We start from the raw sequence: 26,204 nt of genomic DNA, 5'->3' as shown, positions 1-26,204 counted from the left end.
CTCCCTATCCCACCTCTCTCTCTCTCTCTCTCTCTCCAATCGATGTCAAGTTTGGTTATTGTCACTCCCAGAGATCAGCCTTGGTGTCCATCTCGTTTCGCCTTTGTGTTCCAGGGATAGACAGCTCCTGGGGGGGAGGGGGGAGGGGGGGGAGGGGGGAGGGGGGAAGGGGAAGGGGGGAAAGGGGGGGAAGATGGTGGACCAAAAACAAGCCATCTCATTCCCTCAGGAGGACAGGGTCCCGACACAAGGGATTTGTGCTTTGGGTTGTGAAGGGAAGATGACACGCCTCCTGATAAGGGAACCAGTACTAAGATGGGTCTTCCAGAACGGGTTGAGTTAATGTACATACATACATGCATACATACATACATACATACATACATACATACATACATACATACATACATACATACATACATACATACATACATACATACATACATACATACATACAAATATATATGCATACGTACATAACATACATGCATATGTGCATGGATATATACATAGATACACACATACATACATACATACATACATACAAATATATATGCATACGTACATACATGCATATGTGCATGGATATATACATAGATAAACACATACATACATACATACATACATACATACATACATACATACATATATAAATAGTTACATACATGCATGCATACTTACACAAATACACGTACATGCACAGATGTATACACATATGCTAGTATATATATCAGTGCAAACACGCATACACATAATAATACATGTACTAGTACACACACACACACACACACACACACACACACACACACACACACACACACACACACACACACACACACACACACACACACACACACACACACACACACACACACACACACACACACACACACACACACACACACACACACACACACACACACTAACTAACTGATCGCTAACTTGGTATCCTTTGTGGGCCTCTGACTCCAGTTAAACTAACCCTGTGTAAGCAGAATTCATGAATATCCCAAGTTTATATGGCAGGAGATAAACTGGGGAAAATAGACTAAAAAGGGAAATGAAATAGATGGATAAATAGATAAATGAAGTAAAGCAAACCAAGACAGTAATGATGAAATTGAAATGTAGCATTTGTTTTCTAATATCAAATTTGGATAGATGTGATTTCTTTTTGTATGTATGTATTTATATATATATATATATATATATATATATATATATATATATATATGTGTGTGTGTGTGTGTGTGTGTGTGTGTGTGTGTGTGTGTGTGTGTGTGTGTGTGTGTGTGTGTGTGTGTGTGTGTGTGTGTGTGCGCGCGCGTGTGTGTGTGTGATTCACCATGGTCTTGAATCACGTGTTGGACTTGTGATCGACAGCTATTTCCCTCCCGGAAGAGAGCTCAGAGCTCATATATGACCGATCTATGGGTAATGCTGTGACCTTACACACACCTCCCCAATTCTCTGCCCACGAGAGTTGGAGTAACGACTCGCAGCGCAGTGATATTGTAATTATTTCAGACCTGGGCGGGATTCGAATCCGAACCGCTGTAGTGGCGACCGCGAACGCTACCACTGCGCCGTCAAGTCATGTGTGTGTGTGTGTGTGTGTGTGTGTGTGTGTGTGTGTGTGTGTGTGTAAGTGTATGTGTGTGTGTGTACACTGTATATACATGTACATTATAAAGATCATCCCCACTACATAAGACGACATCCCTCTTCATTCACACAAAATAGTTTATGGAATAGATGCGAAGAGCAACCCTTAGGGTCGCGTCATACCTTTATCCATTCACAATCTCCCTCCATTCACTCTTATCTTTTGCACTCTCTCTTCCCTGCTCGACAGACACTCCTCTTGGATCCAAAGCCCTCCTCACCTTATCCAACAACTTCATTAATTATATCAGTCTTCCTCTAAGGTTCATTCCATCCACTTCTACTTCCCGCTCTCTTTCTAGATATATCTTCATTGAGTCTTAAGCCCTAGTCACACAATCACGATTTTCGTCAAATGTTGTGAGTTTCAAAAGCTGCAAAACGACTTCGCTAACAGTTTTCTGGACTTCACTAAGTCTACAATTCAACATTGTGTCTAATATTCGTATAGTTTTAACCCCTATCAGTTCGTCATTCATCTTCTCAACATATGACGCTAAGGTGATCTGACATTTGGAGATTCGTAAAAAATATAAATTTGTAAACGAAGTCATTTCTATTCAAACGAACTCGCCCGAGTCGTGTTTGTGGGATTGAGTTTTTTTTTTTTTTTTTTTACCAAATGCCAAAACCACCTCAGCGCCTTCTGATCTACTTTCTCCCTTATTGGACATCGTGAGGAATCCGTTCCAGGGGATCTATGGGCCTTGTAATATTCACAATACATAAACCTCATTGAGGAAGACCTCACAAAATTCAACTCCTCCCTGCACTCCTATCACTCTATACTACCATCCTGTGTATCAACCTGACTATCCACATCTTTTATTATTCCAACACCAGCTGATGAAGTAGTGAAAGACCTCGAGATATGCATGTCCTGGGTGCACAAATGAAGATTAATTTTTTTTTTCAACGTTGATAGAATGACGAATGAAAAAGCCTTCCGTAATCTCAAGCGATCAACGACACAGATCGTCAAAGCGCCAGAGGCAGTCCACTTCAACAGGAATAACAATAGCGAGGGTAGAGACAAAATCATGATAATAATAGTAATGATGATAACGAGGGTACCAGTATCAAATAACGGAGAAAAAAAAAAGAAAAAAAAGAAAATGGAATACTTATGCCATGAGGAAGCTGCAAAGTGGAAAGTCCTGTTGCACGATGCCACAGTGTTGTAGCAGTCAAGGGGGGAGGGGAACCCCTCAGGGGTACCTCGACAACGGGAAAGCCTCCTCCCAGGGGCGACTCGACATGGGGGGGGGGCAAGGAAAGGGGGGTTTCTCCCATGGGGAGTTGGGGGGGGGGATCGGCAGGGGCAACCTGGCCCGACTACCTAACCTCGGCTAGGTTCTACTCGGCCCGGCGCTGTGCTGTGACATCAATATATATATATATATATATATATATATATATATATATATATATATATATATATACATATATATATTATATATATACATATACATATATATATATATACATGAACATGCTATCACACACACACACACACACACACACATACATACACACACACACACACACACACACACACACATATATATATATATATATATATATATATATATACATATATCTGTATATATATATGTATATATATATGTTTTTTTTTATATATATATATATATATATATATATATATATATGTGTGTGTGTGTGTATTGGAAGGAGGCCATTCTGAATACAGGCTTTGTTGAATTCTACAGCAGTAGACGGGTACAAAATCTCCTCCGCCACACCTCATATGTCATTCCTGTTTGTTATATAATTGTGTGTATTGTAACTCCTGAAGATAATCTCTGATTGGGTCGAAAGACGTCTAGAGTAAACAACATGTATCTTGAAGATTCTATCAATACCCTGACCTCCAACCTTCGCTCTCTCATTCGAAATATCGAGAGTACTTCTTACAAGTTGAACAATGCTATTACTGCTGTAGACTTCAACAAAGCATATATATATATATATATATATATATATATATATATATATATATATATATATATATATATATATATATATATATATATATATATATATATATATATATATATCAAGGACTACTATTACACAGGACGTGCGCACCCAGATCCCTGGGTCCGCTAGCGGAGGCCATTGCTTTCTTTGTAACCTAACATTTTATATTAGACAAATATATCACAACTAGAAACCTAACATTGTATATAGGACAAATATATCAACTATTTATTTATTCAATACAGTATAAGTTAATAGAAACTTTTATAGTGAAATAAGAAACTATTTTTAAGGCACTGTTATGCTTTGAAATGCCAATTTTAGCCGGAGTTAACATGTATTATTGTATGAGGTTAGTGGACACCAGGGTTGGCGATTTTTTTTTTTTTTTTTTTTTTTTTATCCTTTAAAAAAAATGATCTTTTTTATTTAAATCAGATTCATTTGATTTAAATAGATTTTTTTTATAGATTTTAAATATTGTGGGATTGCTATCTGATATGCGATCTGATTGCTAAAGGACATTTTGAGCATATCAATATAAGGAGTAGTGTTATATAAACTTGCCACAAGTATACAAGGAACGGTATAAGCCTACATGTAGTATGTAACACTGTGCAGTCCACAACAAGTTTCAACAAGATTCTTGTTGAAACTTGTTCTAGGTAAGCAGCTTCTCACTGAGCCAGTTGCTCCTTTAGAATCAACCAGGAAGGATGTCTTCTGGACCTGGCAGAGTGGTTCCTTCAGGCAGAAAAAATGATCCTGTCTGGAATTATTTTGAAAAACTACCAACAACTTTTGGCAAAGGGTACCGAGTTAAATGCAAAGACTGCAGCCAGGAACTGCAGGGCATTGTGTCAAAATTAAAATCTCACAGAGATAAATGCCAAGGTCAGCCACAGCATACAGAAGAAATTGATGACCCAGGTAAATAATTTTACTTATATTGTGTGCATTTTTCCCTTTTCATACGTAACTATATAAATTTGGTGAACAATAGAGAGTATGTGCAATAAAAATGCGAAGGCCTAAAGAGATGATACTTCAACTTCATTACTTCTAAATTTGGGTGATGACTATATCACTATACTGTAATATACTGTATCCACTCAACTTTGGGGTCTAGATGATTGTTATTCATTTCATTCAACATTGTGTAATATATTTCATAGGTTCCATTGGAATTCAGCCCACATGGGATTCAGCCCAAAGGGATTTAGCCTAACCTAACCCAACTAACCCATTATTTTTAGTGAATTTAAAAGTGGACTGAATCCTGTGTGCGCTGAATTCCAAGCCCACCTATTTCATATTCTCTTGATTATTTCCAAATAATTTAGTGGCTTGTGTGAATATGATCATTATCTAAAAATATAACTACTGTACTCAAAAGTAGCGTAAATCACACTGTATTCATTCATTTATTTATTCATTTATAAATTATGCAATATGCTAAAATTTTCTGTTTCCATTTCAGCTTCAATCCCTTCATCATCGGCTCCACTTGAATTATCTGCAAACCTGACTCCACCATTAAAAAGGTCACTATCAGACTCTTCCACAGGCGCCACTTCTGCTAAATCATTTTCATCTAAAAGAAAGTCATCAACATCTCTGGACAGATTTATCATAAAAACTTCAGCCTCTCAAAAGGAAAATCTCGACAAAGAAGTTGCAAGAATCATATTTGCTACAAATTTACCATTTCGTCTTGTTCAGCATCCTCAGTTTCTCAAGATGGTTCAGAACCTGAGGCCAGGTTATATTCATCCATCCAGAAAAGATATTGCTGATAAGTACTTGGATCTTGTGTATGAAAAGGAATATAAAAAGCATGCAGATGACCTGAATAATGAAACTGTATGTCTTTCAATTGATGGGTGGTCTAACATCCATAATGAGCCCATAACATGTGTCACTCTAACAACATCCACAGGTCAGATTTATTTAGTTGACACAATAGACACATCAGGGAAACCTCACACTGCTGAATATCTTCTACAACTTGTACAAAATTCGATCAAGAAGGCTGAACAAGATTTTGGTTGTCACATTGGAAGTGTTGTGACAGACAATGCAGCAAATGTCACCAAGATGAGAAAACTCTTGGAGGAATCGAGTGAACCTGAGCATACCGTCCTCACATACGACTTATACCGTTCCTTGTATACTTGTGGCAAGTCTATATAACACTGCTCCTTATATTGATATGCTAAAAATGTCCTTTAGCAATCAGATCGCATATCAGATAGCAATCCCACAATATTTAAAATCTATGAAAAAATGATTTAAATCAAATAAATCTGATTTAAATAAAAAAAATAATATCTGTTAAGTCCGGCTAAAATTGGCATTTCAAAGCATAACAGTGCCTTAAAAATAGTTTCTTATTTCACTATAAAAGTTTATATTAACTTATACTGCATTGAATAAGTCAATAATTGATAAATTTGTCCTATATACAATGTTAGGTTTCTAGTTTTGATATATTTGTCCAATATAAAATGTTAGGTTACAAAGAAAGCAATGGCCTCCGCTAGCGAACCCAGGGATCTGGGTGCTCACGTCCTGTGTAATAGTAGTCCTTGATATATATATATATATATATATATATATATATATATATATATATATTATATATATATATATTTATATATATATATATACATATACCAAAGGCTTTTTCCCCTTACACGGGGGGTAGCCAATATATGTATATATATATGTATGAATATATATGTGTATATATATATATATATATATATACATGTATATATTTGTATATACATGCATATATATACATGTATTGGCTGCTTGTTATTGTGGCAAAGTAGCATGCAGTCGATACTTTAGGGTCTATATGGGGCGCCCCTACGGACCAGAGCCACACATCATTTTGTCTATGATAGAAGAAAACTCTGTTCATAGAGAAATGATGACACTTTTATACTACGACTGTCCCTCCGTTATGCTGTCCCCCAACCCCTTGTTGCTGTCCTGTACCATTTCTCTGAGTATTCTCTTTCTGTGATGGGGGAATTCCCTGTGGTGGGGAAAAGAATACTGCCACCAAGTATCCCACTTGGATCGTAAGAGGCGAGAAGAAAGGGACGGGGAGTGGGACTAGGCATCCTTCTCCCTGTAGCCCCACGGGGCATATATCCTAAAAATAAAAGTGAAGGCATAAGGGGTGCTGGAGGGCCTCGGACCAGCACCCTAAGGTTTGGATCTTTTAATGTGCGTGGATGTGGTACAGATGAGAGTAAAAGGGAAGAGATAGGTAGTATGTTTGTGAGAAGAAAGATAGATGTGTTGGCTTTGAGTGAAACTAAGTTGAAAGGGAAGGGTGAGTGTAAGTTTGGGAGTGTAAGTGGGAGGTTATCAGGAGTGAAGAGAGGGCGAGGGAGGGAAGGGGTGGCTATTCTAGTAAGTGAGGAGATAGGTAAACAGGTAGTGGAGTGGAAGGAGGTTTCCTCAAGGATAATGTGGATGAAGGTGAAACTGGGAAAGGAGATGTGGGTCTTTGTAAGTGCATATGGGCCTGGCAGTGAGAAGAGCGTGGAAGAAAGGGAGGCTTTTTGGATAGATTTAAATGAGTGTATAGAGGGTTTAGGAAGAAATGTCAATGTAATAGTACTGGGAGACCTTAATGCTAGGGTGGGAAATGGTCCAATCGATGGAGTGGTTGGGAAGTGTGGAGTTCCAGGAAAGAATCGTAGTGGAGAGTTGATGGTGGAAATGTGTCTAGAAAGAGAGTTGATGATAGCAAATACAGTGTTTCGGAAGAAAGTCAAGCATAAGTACACATGGGAGAGGGTGGTGGAGGGAAGGGTGGTAGATAGAGCGCTAATGGATTATGTAGTGGTAAATAGGATTATGATAGGAAGAGTTAAGGATGTACATGTGCTAAGGGGAGAGGGTGGGGGAATATCAGATCATTTTTTGGTGGAAGGTAAGCTGAGAGTGGAGGATAGATGGAGAAAGAGGAAAGGTACAAAAGGTATGGAGGTTCTTAGAGTGAACTCCTTGAATGAAAAGGAAAAGGAGAAGGAGTACGAAAAGATGCTGAAGGAGGAGTGGGAGGGAGTAAAGGATGGAGCAGAGATGGGTGTGGAGGAGGAATGGGGATGGTTCAAGGAGGGAGTCATAAAGTGTGCAAGGATGGTGTGTGGAACAAGAAGGACAGGGGGAAATAGAAGAAAGGGTAGTGAATGGTGGGATGAGGAAACAAAGAAGGTTGTAGAAGAGAAGAAGCGAGCATTCACAGATTGGTTACAAAAGAGGACGAGGGAGTCATATGAGACGTACAAAGAAAAGAAAAGAGAAGTAAAGCAAAAGGTAAAGGAGGCAAAGAGGAGAGCAGATGTGAAATGGGGTAAGAGTATGACAGAAAATTTTGAAAGTAATAAAAAGATGTTTTGTAAAGATATTAAGAGAGGAAGAGAAGGCGAATCAAGCAGGGAAGAAAAGGTAAAAGGTGCAGATGGAGAGATGATAATGGAAGAGAAGGCAGTAAGGGGAAGATGGGCAGAATATTTTAGGGAGTTGCTAAATGTGAAGGAGGATAGGGAAGGAAAGATAGCTGCAGTGGGAAATGCAAAGAAAATGAGAGTGATGAGTGAGGAGAATGGAGGAGAAATAAGGAAGGATGAGGTGAAGGCAGTTGTTAAGATGATGAAAGCAGGTAAGGCACCTGGTCTGGATGGATGCCATGCAGAATGTCTGAAAAAGGGAGGTACAGTGATGGTGGACTGGCTGGTGAGGTTATTTAATGTTTGCTGGAGAGAGGGTAGAGTACCGGAGGACTGGAGAAGTGCCTGTATAGTTCCTCTTTACAAGGGGAAAGGGGACAAGTGTGAATGTAGTAGTTTCAGAGGGATTAGCTTGTTAAGTGTAGTAGGGAAGGCTTATGGGAGGATCTTGATTGAGAGGATTAGGAGAGGAACAGAAGGAGTAATTGGTGAGGAACAGTGTGGGTTTAGGACAGGTAGAGGTTGTGTAGATCAGATCTTTGTGGTAAGACAGATATGTGAGAAAGCTATAGGAAAGGGGAAGGATGTTTTTTGGGCTTTTATGGATCTGGAAAAGGCTTATGATAGGGTAGACAGAAAGGCACTGTGGGAGGTTATGCAGATTTATGGGATAGGAGGAAAGCTTTTGGGAGCTGTCAAGAGTTTTTATGAGAGTAGTAGAGCTTGTGTCAGGATTAGAAATGGAGAGAGTGAGTGGTTTGAAGTAAAGGTGGGACTTCGTCAAGGATGCGTTATGTCGCCCTGGCTGTTCAACTTATACATGGATGGGGTGGTGCGAGAGGTGAATGCTAGGGTAGTGGGTCAGGGATTGGAGATGGTTAAAGAAAATGGAGAAAAGTGGGAGGTGAGCCAGCTGTTATTTGCGGACGACACTGCGCTTGTGGCAGGGTCGGAGGAGGGATTGAGGAAGTTGGTGGCAGAGTTTGGGAGAGTATGTGATAGAAGAAAGCTAAAGATAAATGTGGGTAAAAGTAAGGTGATGAGATGTACAAGGGGTGAAAGTGGCAGTAGACTGGAAGTGAACATTAAGGGAGAGCGACTGGAGGAAGTGGATAGTTTTAGATACTTGGGTGCAAGTGTAGCAGGAAAAGGTGGAGTGAAGGTGGAGGTAGAATGTAGATTGAGAGAAGCGAGTAAATGCCTTGGTGGATTAAAGAGTGTAATGAGGAATAGACATTTAGGAATGGATGCGAAGAGGAGACTGTATGAAGGAGTGATTGTGCCAACAGCACTGTATGGGGCAGAAACGTGGAACATAAGAGAAGAAGAGAGAAGGAGTTTGAATGTGTTTGAGATGAGGTGTCTGAGAAGTATGGTGGGGGTTACTAGGCTGGATAGAGTGAGAAATGAGGAGGTGAGGAGGAGAACAGGGGTGAAAAGGAGCTGGGAGATAGGGTTGATGAAAGAATATTAGGATGGTTTGGACACATGGAAAGAATGAGTGAAGAAAGACTAGTAAAAGAGGTATGGAAGGCAGATGTGGAGGGAGTGAACATGAGGGGACGTCCTAGGATGAGGTGGATGGATGGGGTGAAAGGGGCCTTGGGGAAGAGGGGAATGTCTGTTGAGGAAGGAAGGGAGAGGACGGAAGACAGAGGTGAGTGGAGAATGGTTGTATATGGATGATGTTGTGATTGCATGAGGAGGAATGGGCGGGGGGGGTGAGGGGTGGGGTAGTATGTGTGAGTAAATTTTGACGCAGCCCGAAGGGATTTCTCCCCGTCCTCTCCTTATATGCAAGGGGGTCGCCGATTAAATGAAGCGGCCTTGCTGTGGATGTGCTGTGTCTTGCGACACTGCTTCTGACCCAGGGCGGTGGGCAGGGTGCAGGGATGACCCGTCATCCAGGAGGTGCTCAGATGAGAGGGAGGGTGGGAGGGGGAGGGTGTGGAGTGTATTTAGGGATGAAATGGGTGGGAGTGTTTTTATGCCTTTCCCTTTTTGGCTACCTCCCTTGAAAGAGGGAAAAAGCCGTTGGTATATTGTATGTATGTATGTATATATATATATATATATATATATATATATATATATATATATATATATATATACACAGACACACACACACACACACACACACACACACACATATATTGCATTGAATAAGTCAATAGTTGATAAATTTGTCCTATATACAATGTTAGGTTTCTAGTTTTGATATATTTGTCCAATATAAAATGTTAGGTTACAAAGAAAGCAATGGCCTCCGCTAGCGAACCCAGGGATCTGGGTGCTCACGTCCTGTGTAATAGTAGTCCTTGATATATATATATATATATAATATATATATATATATATATATATATATATATATATATATATACAAACACACACACACACACACACACACACACACACACACACACACACACACACACACACACACATATATATATATATATATATATATATATATATATATTTTTTTTTTTTTTTTTTTTTTTTGAGACACCATATCCGAGCTCACCAGGGACCTCCACATGAGCGTCCAAAATCTTGTCCTTTTTTCTGGACCAGAGATTTCTTCAAGATAAATTAAATCGTCTGGTATTAGTTGGAACTAAACCTTTGAATATGCTACGAGTGCCCCAAAATGCTTTATCGGGGTTATTGCCTGCTTAAGTCGATTTTCTAGGGACTTCATTGACATCTCTACGGACCAGAGTCACACATTTCTTTATGGTTAGAGAATCCTTTCCATTCAAAAAAGAATACTGACCACTTTTATGTTCTACTGTTCTTCCGTTCTGCTACCCTCTTTAAAGCTTTCCTTTAACCATTTCTTCGTTTCTTCCTCTTTAGAACAATAGTGTCCCCAAGGATAACTGGTTACTGCTGACGAAATACAAAAACATATCTCCTTACGTCACTCTACCCCAAGGTTGACCTTCAAATAAGGTGTCGTCCACTCCACCTTACCTTTTCAAGTGCTACTTAGTGTCTCTTGCCCAAGAAGTAATCTTGCCCACGCCAGTGACGTCCACAACTTTGGTGACCTACTACGAGGATTTTACTTCTTCAGGCCTTCTGAAGGCGATTAGATCGAACTTGCTCAAGTAACACCAGTGACGTCCGCAACTCGGTGAGGTACTATGAGGATCTTGCTTCATCAGGAGGTTCCCAGAGGGCGATTGGATCGAACTACGAGACGAGACTCGATCTCATCGAGGTCAATTGTCAATTCTCAGCGACACCAATCCATCTATCCGTTGGTCCTGGTTTCTCTTGCAGAAGTCCCACGGCCTCCAGAGAACCGACAGAGTCGTCTGATTGGGCCCACAAGTCGACCAAGGAAGATGTATTGCGTTGCTGTCGAGGGATTGTTTGTGTGGCGGGGCAGTGTAGTATTAAGTGACATTGTCAATATAAATGTGTTCTGTTCGATTCCACACATTCCACTAACCCTTTCGAATGCGGTGACAAACGCTATAGATTTTATTCTGGTTAACTACAGATGAAACTCATAGAACTGGAGGAGGGGGCGGAGTTATGACCTGGGGGGTCTCGGTCGGTCGCGTTCTTCTTCAGGACGGGGACCACGACTTGGCTGATGGAAATACCTCACCTGTCCCCTACTGAAATTTAATGTCTCGACACCTTTGCATGGACGAACGCACCCTTCTCTCCCTCCCCTAGGCCGGGAGTGGGTCACATTGTAACCTTAGTTGATTACATAGAGGCTAGATTAGTTTATTTTTAGTTATCCGTTACTGTGATCGTAACTATATACAGAAATCGTCTAGAGAAACCGGTAGCACCATTTATGTATACAATGCTTTGGGCAAAAGCCTTTGATGATAGATTACATTGCATTTGTGATTATTATGGATTATTTACAAGAACTGAATATACATTAAAATTGCTGAAAAAGAATATCATTTACGTAACAAAGATATAAAGATATATATGTTGCTACAGGTGAAAGGAGGACTTTAACAAACTCTGCCGAGCAAGATCGTCGCTACAGTATCTCCCCGGACCTTTTTCTGGTCTCCGGAAGCAAAGGGTATCGGAAGAGACGGCAAGTGGTAATAGGGATGGTGGTGGAAGATAGGCTGAAAATCGAAATCGAAATAAAAAGAGGGCTTTACGCCAAAATAAAAAAAAGGGGGGGGACACACCTTAGATCTAAATATAACGATATAGCTAGATTGGTTACAAAGACCACCCTCACAGCGAAACGTAACTACGAAATTAAGGTTGCTAGACAAGCGAGATCCAACCCAAAGGGTTTTTTTCATCTGAACAGAACAAAAAATAAGGAAAGAATAGGCCCAATTGAAAACGACGAAGATAGATTCGGAGGAAAAAATGATCGAGACGTTTAACGAATATTTTTTCACGGTGTTTACAAAGGAGATGTTATATATGGTACCTGTCTGCGATCCGATTTTCAGTAATGATGAAGGAAGTAGACTAATATCAGCATTAAAAAGGTAAAAGTAGTCAAACAGATTGATAGACTTAAAGCTACAAAAACCCCAGGTCCAGACGATTTTTTTTTTCCGAGAGTGCTTAAAGATTGTAAATTTGAAATCTACGACCAGTTAACGGAAATATTTAATAAGTCGGTAAACATTGGTTTTGTGCCTATTGCTTGGGAGCAGGCAAACGTTGTTCCTGTTTTCAAAAAGGGAAATCGTCTGTATGCAACTACAGGCCAAAAAGTTTGACATCAGTTATAGGTAAAATGCATGAATCAATAAGAGTTAATAGTATCAGAGATCACATTGAAAGACATAATCTGATTCGTGACTCACAGCATGAGTTCTCCAAAGGTAAGTCATGTGTAGATAATCTTCTATCTTTTTACACTAATGTATTCAAGGCGTCAGATAACAATGCTAGTTACGATGTTATTTACCTTGACTTTAGCAAAGCGTTCGACAAGGTGCCCCACCAGAGACTACTAAATAAAGTCAAAGCACATGGCACAGGGGGAAAAATGTTTGAATGAATGAGAACTTGGATCAGTGATAGAAATTCAACGGGTAACCATAAACTGTGTAATATCCAAGTGGGGGAGTGTTTCTGGTGGAGTTCCCCAGGGCTCGGTTTTGGGTCCCTTATTGTTCATTATGTATATAAACGACACTAAAACAGGAAGCCTATTCAGGTCAGGAGAAGACGCCGAGATTCTTAACAAATTGTTCACATGGTTGGTGAGATGGAAATTGGACTTCAATATCTCAAAGTTCAGCGTGTTAAACGTATTTTACACAACCCAGAAAGCAGATATAACTTAGATAACACTTTTTTTTTTTTTTTTTAGAGAAAACTGAATGTGAGAAGAACTTGGGAGTTCTAGTGAATCCTGACCTTAAATCCAGGAAACAGTGCATAACACCAAGAACAGAGCTAACAGAGCATTAGGTTTCATTACTGGGACGGTTACGAATAAAAATGCAGACGTAATTACCAACCTTTATCTGGCGCTAGTTAGACCAATCCTTGACTATCCGGTACAGTTTTGGTCTCCGTTCTATAGAATGGATATCAATTCACTAGAATCAGTACAGAGGGCGAAAATGATACATGGGCTCAGTAATCTACTTTATGAGGGCATGCTTAGGCACCTTAATCTACACTCTCTGGATAATAGAGGTGCTCAAATGGATCAAGGGTTTTAACAAGGGTGACGCAAGCAAGGTCATCATATTAAGACAACAGGGCAGGACTCACAGTAATGGATTGAAATTGGACAAATTTAGATTTGAGAAGGAAATAGGTAAGAACTGGTTTACTAATAGAGTGGTCAACAAATGGAACCTAGTAACTATGTCGTGAGCGCTGAAACTATCGGTTCTTTTAATAAAGGGTTAGATAACTTTTATGATGGAGATGATAGGTGGCACTGGAGATGGAACTGCCTAGTGTAGGCTTTATGGTCTCTTGCAGTCTCCTTCATTCTTATGTTCTTAAGGCAGTGGGGGTTGTAATGATGATAATGACGATGGTGGTGATGGTGTTGAGAATGTTTATGATGGTGATGATGGTGGTGGTGATGGTGTTCGTGGTGATGATGGTGATGATGAACGAAGGTGTAGTTGGTGATGATGATGGTGATGACGAATAAGGGTGTTGTTGATGATGATGGTGGTGGTAGTGGTTGTGAAGTTGTTTGTGGTTGTAAGAATATTTGTGGTGATGGTAGTGAAGGTGATGAAAGAGTTGATGGTGGTGATGGTGGTGATGGTGGTGATGGTGATGATGGTGGTGATGATTCTGGTGACGCCGGCGGAAGTGTCTGCCGGATTAGTTCGAGGAAGGACCTTGTCGATCCATTTGCCGGAAAACAAGACCCAGACGGCAGCCACACAAGAGCATCGGAAACCATACCAAGTCCGGGCCTTTGTGTGTGTGTGTGTGCGCGTGTGTGAGTGAGTGTGTGTGTGTGTGTGTGTGTGTGTGTGTGTGTGTGTGTGTGTGTGTGTGTGTGTGTGTGTGTGTGTGTGTGTGTGTGTGTGTGTGTGTGTGTGCGCGCGCGCACCCCGGCACGGTCAGACACCACATCGAGGCAAGGGAGGTGAGGTCGCCCTTTCTCTCCACATAGACTTGAGAGCCTAAACACTATGTCTTTCATTCAGGATTTGATTCTAAACGAAAGCCTCTTCTCATTAGTCTCTTCAGGGCCGGGGGGGGGGGGATGGATGGTGGGGCGGCAACGAAGTCAATGGTTGTTCTATTGGAAGGACGTCGGAGAGGGTATGTTCCCCCCTTACCCGTTGGTGCGGCACTACGGCTATCTCTCTCTCTCTCTCTCTCTCTCTCTCTCTCTCTCTCTCTCTCTCTCTCTCTGTGTGTGTGTGTATAAGTTTTCATCATATATATATATATATATTTTTTTTTGGTGGTGGTGGGAGTGAAATATTACTCCCACGGGCTTTGTTTGAGCCCGCATCATTATCCAAATTTTTTGTCTATTGCTCAATATTCTATTAATGATCCTCTTTTTATCAAATGCCAATTTGGTAAATGCCTATGTCATTTAACATCACATCCAAGAACTCCCAACATATTCCTATAGTGTATTACGCGCCTCGGCGATCCAATTAACAAATTTTTTTTTTATACTAGACAAATGGCCTGTATCAGAATTAAAAACATAAAAAATAAATAAATAAATAAAAAATGTATCATGAAGCAGTGATGTTCCATCAATCTCCACTCACTAACGAATAGAAGGAAACTGGATTTTATTATTCCAGGGACGAGAAGGTGAGGAGCCTACGCCAGGAGGCGCTGAGGAGCTGCGGCCGAAGCCGTCAATTTTGCCCCTGTGTATATGCGCTTTGGAGGCTGCTGGGGCATGTAACAAACAGTCCCCGCTGGGAATCGGAGAGGAGTGCGGGACTCGAACCTATAACTAAGCGAATGCGAGATCAGCACGCAGAGAGGACGAGAGTCTCCAACATCAGTCTAGCTTCAGTTTTTTTTTTTTTTTTTTTTTTTTTTTTTTTTTTTTTTTTGTGATAGTTCTCGCCCGGACCAACCCTCCATGTGGTCCGCAACTGTCCATCCAGGTATCTACGGAATGCCCCTGGAGGAAGCTGATGTAGTGATGCTCAGGTGACCCCCAAGTCCGGGGACGACCAGCAGTCGGGGGGTCATTATTCAAGAATGGGTATCCTTCCTAACCTCAGCCCCGTGGCCAGGTTTCGAACAGACGCGCCAAACTCCCCACGCGGTTGCCAGACACGCGTATTACCATCGAAGTACGGCGCCCCCGTCATCCTCTTCTGCTGACGCCATATTGCGTCACCCTGGAAGCTCCTCCTCCAGCACGTGAACCTACTTTACTCATACAGAGTCTTCAAGTACGAGGGGGAGATGATCTCCCGTAATCGGGTTCTTAAAGAGAACACTTGGGTCGTCGAACTAAAGCCCAAGACCCTCGGACCCTCGAACACGGAGTAAAGTCCTTGACACCGGGCGACAAAAAGAGAAAAGCTATGTGGTCACTCTTTCGCGGCATTCCTCTCAGTCCAACTAACGATGTGTTCTTTCTGGCTATAGTTATATAGATAGAAAGAACACGTAGATCAAAGACGAGGAAAGAAAAAGGCTACGTGGTCGGTCACTATTTCCCATGTGGCACTGCTTTCAGTCCAACTAACGATGTGTTTTTTCTGGCTATAGTTATATAGATAGAAAGAACACGTAGGTACTCCTCGACACAGATCAAAGAAGAGGAAAGAAAAAAAGCTATGGGGTCGGTCACTATTTCCCATGTGGCACTGCTTTCAGTCCAACTAACGATGTGTTTTTCTGGCTATAGTTATATAGATAGAAATAACACGCAGGTATTCCTCGACACAGATCAAAGACGAGGAAAGAGAAAGACTATGTGGTCGGTCACTATTTCCCATGTGGCACTGCTTTAAGTCCAACTAACGATGTGTTCTTTCTGGCTATAGTTATATAGATAGAAAGGACACGTAGGTTCTCCTCGACACAGATAAAAGACGAGGAAAGAAAAAAAGCTATGTTGTCGGTCACTTTTTCTCATGGGGCTCGGCTTTAGTACAGCTAACCATGTGATCTTTCTATCTATAGATAAAGATAGAAAAAAACACTCGGGTAGTTCTCGGCACAGGCCAAAGACGAGGAAAGGAAAAACTATGTGGTCGGTCACTCTTTATCATGGAACTCGGACTTTTGTCCAGCTACCTACGCATTCTTCCTATCTGTAGATATATAGATAGAAAGAAAGCCTAGGTAGTCCTTGGCACAGATCCAAGACGAAGAAAAGTAAAACTACAGAATCTCTCTTTTCTGTGGGGGAACATCATCTTCAAGGGTTCAATATTATCAGGTTCCTTGGTCATCGGTAGGTCCGGAGTTGCCGGAGTGTCTTCCCCTCTTAATCGTACTGCATCTTTTACCCACATGTGTATACACATGTAACCAGCAGTGCGCGACCCTAGGCTCGCGGTCACTTTTGCGGTTTGGGTAGCCTCGGAGTCCTGATCGCCGACCCAGCCTATAAGACACTCGTGCTAACCAGAATAAAGTCCAACAACCCACTCTAGTCTCCTTCGCTCCCTCGGTACCAAAGCACAAGTAACAATATGGTAATGTTACACACATATACATATACATATACATATACATGTACATTTAGGTTTAAGTATTATGCAACCTGTAATGTCTGTCAATTGGTTCTTTCGTTTAGTTGTTTTATTTCCCTTTTCTTTTCTTCCTTTGTATCAGACCTCGTTATGGATCGAAAGGTCTTCCGCTTGCATGTTTTGCCTTTGTAAACCATGAGAATCATTGCAGACTATGATCAATATAAGACTACAATGTGTGTGTGTGTGTGTGTGTGTGTGTGTGTGTGTGTGTGTGTGTGTGTGTGTGTGTGTGTGTGTGTGTGTGTGTGTGTGTGTGTGTGTGTGTGTGTGTGTGTGTGTGTGTGTGTGTGTGTGTGTGTGTGTGTGTGTGTGTGTGTGTGTGTGTGTGTGTGTGTGTGTGTGTGTGTGCGTGTACGTTGGTACTTATACGGTTACATTAGGTAACTTACGTACACACACAGTTATATAAAGAAATAGGATCAGTGGGACTTTGTAAAGGCGAGGCATGTGGGGGAGACTTCTTCTGTGCGTAGGTGTATTGGAGTCGGTGGTCAATGTCGACAACCGAAGAAGGTTTGTCTCATCGTCGATCGAGCGTGAACGGCAGCTGCTTGGTCCTCTTACACGACACAAGGGGGATAGAAAAGGTTTAATCAGGGGGCAACGTATCGGGTGAATAGCATTATTTGTTGTTAACCCATTCAACTCCGATGACAAGATGTCTTGTCATTTGGTCAAATAAAACAAAAAATCATAAAACACCAAAATGTTTGATCAAACACCAGAAAAATATGACGTCAATCCTCGCTTCGCTCGCAGCGAAGCGAGGACTGACGTCATATTTTTCTGGTGTTTGATCAAACATTTTGGTGTTTTATGATTTTTTTGTTTTATTTGACCAAATGACAAGACATCTTGTCATCGGAGTTTAATGGGTTAAACAGATCGTGTGTGTTTTTTTTTCTTCTTCTTTTTCAGCGTCGTCGTTGTTGTTATCATAGTCTTCTTATTTTTTGTTTTCTTCCACTTTTTCTTCTCCTTCTCCGTCGTCATCGTTGTCTTAATCCTCTTCTTCTTTTCCTTCGTCTTTTTCTTCTTCTTCTTCTTTTTTTCGGCATCGTCGTCGTTGTGATCATATTCTTCTTACTTTTTTCTTCCACTTTTTCTTTTTTGTCGTCATCGTTATCTTAATCCTCTTCTTTTTCTTCTTCTTTTCTTTCGTCTTTTTCTTCTTCTTTTTCTTCTTATTCTTCCTCAATTTGGACACTAACCCACACTAAACAAAGTCCCCGTTTTTTTTTGTTTTTTTTTGACAAAGTATAATAAAATATATGCAGAGGTGAAAAATTTAATCAAACTTCCTTTAACTATCACAGCTAAGGACCACATTATATAAAAATCAAATTACCTGATGTTAGTGAACAAAGGCATATAGTCACGTATAGGAATTTCGCCTTTATAGATCGTGTGTATTGACCGTGAAGGTGTTGCGTGTTTTTTCATACTGGATGGGTGGTTAAACACCACGACCTGGGTTTTTGTGAGCCTGGCAAGTGTGGGACTGGTCCAAAGGCATAAAAACGCACCAGCGTCCGAGGTCTAGAATCGATCCAGAGGCTATTGGAATTCGGGTCAAGTATAGTATCATATCCGTTTAGCCACCCCACCCCCTTTTTTTTTTTACCTAGAAATGAGGAAAACTAAGAAGTGCGCAAGTGAAGATGACCTAAGACATCCTTGGTCAGGGGTGGGGAACCTTTGACACGCGTGCCAAACCTGTCACTCAGAGCTCACCTTAAAATAAATAACTGATAAATTTCCAACTTTATTTATATGACGCATAATGTGCTGGGAGGCAGATTGGGGTACTTACAGGAGGTGAAGTAAGCCCTATATACTCGTATATAGGCCTATGATTTTACTCCATCGGCACGCGTGAGAATTTCGTGTCAAGGATTTGACTGATTTTGGCACCCACTCTTAAAAAGGTTCCCCACCCCTTTCCTAGATCAAGGATCGACTTGGAGGAAGTAAGGTCGAGGATCAAGGTCATTAGAACTTCGGTCGAGTTATGGAAAAAGTCTCCGGTCATCACTCCTTCAAGAATGGGTGCAAGAACAAAGTGGGGGGGAAGGGGGAGGGGGGAGGGGGAGGGGGGGAGGGGGAGGGAGAGGAAACGCGTGGGTTGAACCAAGGGACAGAAATGTGCCCGTGAATGTCAAAGACTTCTTCGGTGAATGGACAAAGTCTTCAATGGATGGATTCCTTTCATTCTTCGACCCCAAGTTCTCTCTCTCTCTCTCTCTCTCTCTTTCTCTCTCTCTCTCTCTCTCTCTCTGTCTCTCTCTCTCTCTCTCTTTCTCTCTCTCTCTTTCTAAAAAAGAAAAAAAAATCTGGACTCAGTTGCCTGATACCTTATCTTCGACCCCAAGCTCTCTCTCTCTCTCTCTCTCTCTCTCTCTCTCTCTCTCTCTCTCTCTCTCTCTCTCTCTCTCTCTCTCTCTCTTTAAAAAAAAATCTGGACTCAGAGTTGCTTGATACCATATCTTTCCTCCCCATAAACATTATCTCCGTTATCTGTTGAGTTTCAGTGTTGTGTAGTATAAATTACTTATGTTGTCGCATACTTTATGTTGCATGACGAATTCGATCCTACCCATTCTACTGTACGAAGAATTTAATACTATTATCCTTAATGAATAAATAAAATTTCAATAGGTCAGAAGATCGAACTAGCACTAGTACAGTAAATAAAAAAATGTCATTCCTATAAAATCAATACTAGTTCAGGTCTCTCTCTCTCTCTCTCTCTCTCTCTCTCTCTCTCTCTCTCTCTCTCTCTCTCTCTCTCTCTCTCTCTCTCTCTCTCTCTCTTGGCCTTCACCGGCACATTCTTTAACATCCTCCCCCTTGTCTTCTTTGTCTTGAGGCATTTTCTCGCATTCTTCTTTCCTTGTATGCATTGTCTCCTTCCTCTCCTCCCGTTATATAAAAGATAAATAATAATTTGACGTCACCGCAGGGAAGTGGTCCCCAAACTGTTGCTCGCGTGCGCCGTGGTGACCTCAGAATTCCATTATGGCACACACCAGGGTTTCCAGAGAGATTTTTGTCCTTATTTATTTATTTATTTATTCATTTATTTAATTATTCATTTATTTATTTTTATTTTGTATTATATCTATCTTATATTTTGTTTGTCTCATATTTATCTATCATTATCCATTACTTTGTTATGTATATTATTATCGTATATTATATAATTTATCATATATATTTTCTTCTTTCTGCTTCTTCTTCTTCTTTTTCTTCTTCTTCTTCTTCTTTGTCTTCTTCGTTTTCTTGTTCTTCCTTTTTGTCTTCTTTTTCTTCTTTTTCTTCTTCTTTCTCTTCCTCCTCCTCTTCTTCTTCTTCTTCTTCTTCTTCTTCGTTTTCTTCTTTCTTTGGCGTCCGCCATTGTGGAGCGGCCCGCCGAACAGGAATTGAACTCGGGACTTAACTAGTCCCATTTGCATGTCGAACTTGATCCCGATTTTGATCCCCGTCCCAGGGTCAGGTTGAAGAGGAAGGCAGTGACGTCATCTAGCTAATTCCTCTTCCTCGAGGATTTCGAGGGCTGGACTCCAAAACAGAATTGCAAGATCGAACGTAGGAATCTTTTTATTATCACTATTGCTTTTTTTTTTTTATCAAATGAATCATATATATATATATATATATATATATATATATATATATATATATATATATATATATATATATATATATATATATATATATATATATATATATATATATATATATATATATATTGTAAATTTCTTACAATTGTTTGTAAGGAAGAAACACATCTATGAAAAACAGATATCCAATCCATGACGTAGCCAACTACATAATAATAAAATAAAAAACAACTAGAAAAAAAATATATAAAAAAATAAAGAAATACATCAATGAAAGATTCAATGACATAACCAACTACGAATAGAAAAATAGATAAATAAATAAGTAAATCAATCAATCGATTAATCAACCAACTGAAAAAGCAATGACAGCATAAACAGAGATATAACATAACCAAGTGAGTATGCAAGAGAGAGAGAGAGAGAGAGAGAGAGAGAGAGAGAGAGAGAGAGAGAGAGAGAGAGAGAGAGAGAGAGAGAGAGAGAGAGAGAGAGAAAGGCCATAAACTTTTAAGTTATATTACTTGGCAAAGGGTTTAGTTCCGACATGACAAGAGAAAAAAGAAGAAAAAGAAATAGGAACTGCACTAGAAAAAAAGAAGAAAAATAACGGAAATAAGAAAAAGAAAAAGAGAAAGAAAAAGAGGAAGAAAAAGAGGAGTGGCACCAGAAAAGAGAAGAGAAAGAAAAAGAGAAAGAAAAAGAGGAAGAAAAAGAGGAGCGGCACTAGAAAAGAGAAAAAAAAAGAGAAAGAAAAAGAGGAAGAAGAAGAGGAGCGGCACTAGAAAAGAGAAGAGAAAGAAAAAGAGAAAGAAAAAGAGGAAGAAAAAGAGGAGCGGCACTAGAAAAGAGAAGAGAAAGAAAAAGAGGAAGAAAAAGAGGAGCGGCACTAGAAAAGAGAAATTACGGAAAAAAGAAAAAGATAAAAAATAGAAATAAAAAGAGAAGGAACGAGAAGAGGGGTGGCACTAGAAAAGAGGAGAGAAATGACGGATTTAAAAAAAAAGGGAAAGAGAAATAAAAAGAAAAAGATAAAAGATAAATAAAAAGAGAAAGAAAAAGAGAAGGAGCGGCACTAGAAAAGAAAAGAGAAATGTCGGAAAAGATGAAGAAAAAGAGAAAGAAAAAGAGAAAGGATAAAGAGGAGGAAGGCCTTTAGAAAGGAGAAAAGAAATGACAAAAAAGAGAAATGACGGAAAGAAAAAAAAAAGAGAAGAGAAATGACAAATATAGAAAAAGAGAAAGAGAAAGAAAAAGAGAAAAAGTGAGAGAAAGAGAGAAAGAGAAAGAGAAAGAGCGACACTAGAGGAGAGAAAAGTGACGACTGAAAACAAGAAAAGAGATAAAGGAAAAGAGGAGAGGAGGGGCACTTATATAAAAAGAGAAAAAAAAAAGAGGAGGAGAGGAGGAGGAGGCACTTGTACAAAAAGAGAAAAAAAAAGAGAAGGAGAGGGGGCACTTGTATAAAAAGAGAAAGAAAAAGAGAAGGAGAGGAGGGGGCACTTGTACAAAAAGAGAAAGAAAAAGAGGAAGAGAGGAGGGGAGCACTTGTACAAAAAATAAAGAAAAAATAAAAAAAGAAGAAGAGAGGAGGGAAGCACCTGTACAAATAATAATAATAATAATAATAATAATAATAAAGAAAAAAGAAAGAAAAAGAGGAAGAGAGGAGGGGGGCACTTGTACAAAAAGAGAAAGAAAAAGAAAAACAGGATGAGAGGCGGGGGGGGGCACTTGTACAAAAAGCGAAAGAAAAAGAGAGAGAGGAAAAGAGGAGGAGGGGGCACTTGTACAAAAAGAGAAAGAAAAAGAGGAGGAGAGGCGGCGGGGAGGGGGAGCACTTGTACAAAAAGAGAAACAAAAAAGAGAAAGAAAAAGAGAAACAAAAAGAGGAGGAGAGGCGGCGGGGGGGCACTTGTACAAAAAGAGGAGGAGAGGAGGGGAGCACTTGTACAAAAAGAAAAAAAGAAAAAAAGAAAGAAAAAGAGGAAGAGAGGAGGGGAGCACCTGTACAAAAAGAAGAAAAAGAGAAAAAAAGAGGAGGAGAGGTGAGGGGGGCACTTGTACAAAAAGAGAAAGAAAAAGAGGAGGAGAGGAGGGGAGTACTTGTAAAATAAATAAATAAATAAATAAATAAATAAATAAATAAATAAATAAATAAATAAATAAATAAATAAATAATAAATAAATAAATAAAGAAAAAAGAAAGAAAAAGAGGAAGAGAGGAGGGGAGCACCTGTACAAAAGAAGAGAAAAAAGAGGAGGAGAGGAGAGGGCACTTGTACAAAAAGAGAAAGAAAAAGAGGAGGAGAGGAGGGGGACTTGAAAAAAAAAAAAAGAGAGGAGGGGAGCACTTGTACCAAAATAATAATAATAAAATAAATAAATAAATAAATAAATAAAAAGAGGAAGAGAGGAGGGGAGCACCTGTCCAAAAAGAAGAAGAAAAAGAGAGAAAAAAGAGGAGGAGAGGAGGGGGCATTTGTACAAAAAAGAGAAAGAAAAAGAGGAGGAGAGGCGGCGGGTGGTGGGGGTGGGGGTGGGTGGTCACTTGTGCCTCTCTGGACCTTCAAGAGAATCGCGTTCCACCAATTTCGGGAAAAGGATCGAATGTTATTGGCTCCGCCCCGCTTTTGTTTCTTCTTCGTTTTTTTGTTTTTGTTTCGTTTATACTTTTTTTCTATCCCCTTTATTCAAGTATCTATTGATTCACTTGTCGTCAATTTACACGTTCACTTGATTAATAAAGAACCATTTTTTAACTTATTTGTTTATTATTTTGGCTATCGTTTATTCATTTATTATTCATTGTTTATCAATTTATTCTGTATTTATGTTTTTTATACTTTTCTATCCCCTTTGTTCAAGTATCTATTGATTCACTTGTCATTTTACATGTGCACTTGATTAATAAAGAACCGTTTTTTAACTTATTTGTTTATTATTTTGGCTATTATTTATTCATTTATTATTCATTGTTTATCAATTTATTCTGTATCTATGTTTTTTATACTTTTTTTATCACGTTTATGCAAATATCTATTGTTTCTTTATCGATTTACACATACACCTATTTTATAATCTACTATTTTTTTATTTATTTGTTTATTATTTGATCTATTATTCCTTATACTTATTAATTATTACTTATTATTTGTTATTTACTAATTATTATTCATTGTTTATTATTATAATTTGTTACTTATTATCATCTATTATTTATTATCTATTGGTTATTATTATGTTATCTATTATTTTGTTATTTATTAGTTATAATTTGTTATTTATTTAATTATCTTTCATTTTTATTAATTAATTTATTCCGTATTTCCTAGTTCATTCATTTTTATACTTACTCGATTATTCATTTATCTTTCATTTATTATCAATTCTGTATTTCTAAGCCCATTCATTTATCTATTCACTCCTTTATCTATTTTTTATTTGTTCATCTACTTTCAACTTGTTTCTTTATTTTACTCGTACATTTATTCATTATGTATTACATTAATTAATTAATTTTCGTATTCAAATGATTGTGTATTTAGTGATTTGCTTATTCCATTTTCTTTATAATTTTGCTATTAAAAATATCGTCTTCTGTTCAAACCATTCATCAATCAACCAATCAATCAATCAATCAATCAATCAATCAATCAATCAATCAATCAATCAATCATTCAATTAGCCGTCAACTGTTCAACGCTTGGGAGACTTCTCCAGTGATCTGCGCCAACATCAACATCTGCCACGTAACTCCTGCAAACTTCTCTACATCGTCCGTAAACATTCTGTCTGGTCTTCCCCCTTCCAAGCTTCCCGTCTCGCGGCGTCCAGTCAGTAACGCGATTTTTTTTTTGCCTATATGAAATGCGTATGTGTCAAACACACACACACACACACACACACACACACACACACACACACACACACACACACACACACACACACACACACACACAACAACAACATAACAACAACAACAACAACAACAACATACATACACACACATACATACACACACACACACATACACACACATACACACACACACACACACACACACACACACACACACACACACACACACACACACACACACACACACACACACACACACACACACACACACACACACACACATACACACACGCACACACACACACATATACAGGACCATGTTGATTCTTAAGAAAAGTATATTGCTCAAAATCAAGATAAAATGTAGACTGGTTTCTTGAAAAAAAAATGGCGTTAAAATAATTTGTAAAATATAATTAAATGAGAAAATGCCTTTGTAGAAAGATAAAAATTAAATATATATTGTGATGTTTTGAAAACTGGTTTTACTTATTAGGATTACAAAGGATTACAAAGGCGAAGCATGCCGACAGGAGACCTTTTGGTCCATATCTAGGTTGGATGCGAAAAAAATCATAATAATAATAAATTAATAAATAAAAACTATAATAATGTAAATAACAAATAAAAACATAAATAAATGCATAGGTATAGTTAAATAATAAACATACAGGTAAATAGTAAATAATAATAAATTGACATATAACTAATAATAAATGAAAATCAAACAGACAAATGATAACAAAACAAAAACAAATAATATAAAATAAATTATAATCATTACAGCATCTTGCTTAGGTGTTTATCTAAATGATTCTTAAAGCTTCGAACTGAACTACATTGCACTACCTGTGCAGGAAGTTTATTCCATTCATTAACTACACGGTTGGCAAAGTTGTTTCTACCTACTTCCAAATTAAATCTATTTCCGGACAGTTTGAGGCCATTGTTTCTTGTCTGATTCTCATTCAATGTGAAAATTTTATCACTTTTGATGCTGTCAATTCCCTTTATAATTTTAAAGACCTGTATCGAGTCACCTCTGAGTCTACGCTTTTTTAGGGAAAACATTCATATGTTTTAGTCGATTTTCGTATGATTTATTTTTTATATTTGGAATCAGTTTTGTGGCTCGCCGTTGTACTTTTTCCAGTATTTTCATTTACTTATCTTATTTTTTATTGTTATTATTATTATTATTATTATTATTATTATTATTATTATTATTATTATTATTATTATTATTATTATTATTATTATTATTATTATTATTATTATTAGTTATTTACTTATTTATTATTTTATCTATTTATTTTATTTCATTTTATTTTATTTTATCTTATTTTATTTTATTTCTATTTATTTATTTATTTGAGAAAGAGGGT

The 26,204-nt window shown here is 38.7% G+C and overlaps 1 protein-coding gene across 3 annotated transcripts in view; it reads right to left on the bottom strand.

Annotated features, from left to right (window-relative positions):
* LOC143020730 (inactive phospholipase C-like protein 2) overlaps positions 1-26,204 on the bottom strand; it is a 208,285-nt gene that overhangs the window by 71,671 nt on the left and 110,410 nt on the right. The window contains exon 2 of one of the 3 annotated variants that reach the window (XM_076177432.1): positions 13,625-13,683. The exons of the other annotated variants lie outside the window; for them this stretch is intronic. The gene's annotated coding sequence lies outside the window, so the exon portion shown is untranslated. The remainder of the gene's footprint in view (positions 1-13,624; positions 13,684-26,204) is intronic. 3 annotated transcript variants of the gene reach the window in all.

Source organism: Oratosquilla oratoria, chromosome 40 (genome assembly GCF_046742065.1).
Source record: "Oratosquilla oratoria isolate Oo_2021 chromosome 40, ASM4674206v1, whole genome shotgun sequence".
In the NCBI taxonomy this organism is placed as follows: domain Eukaryota; kingdom Metazoa; phylum Arthropoda; class Malacostraca; order Stomatopoda; family Squillidae; genus Oratosquilla; species Oratosquilla oratoria.
The sequence above is the reverse complement of the archived record's forward strand: the minus strand, read 5'-3'. Positions and strand labels throughout refer to the sequence as shown.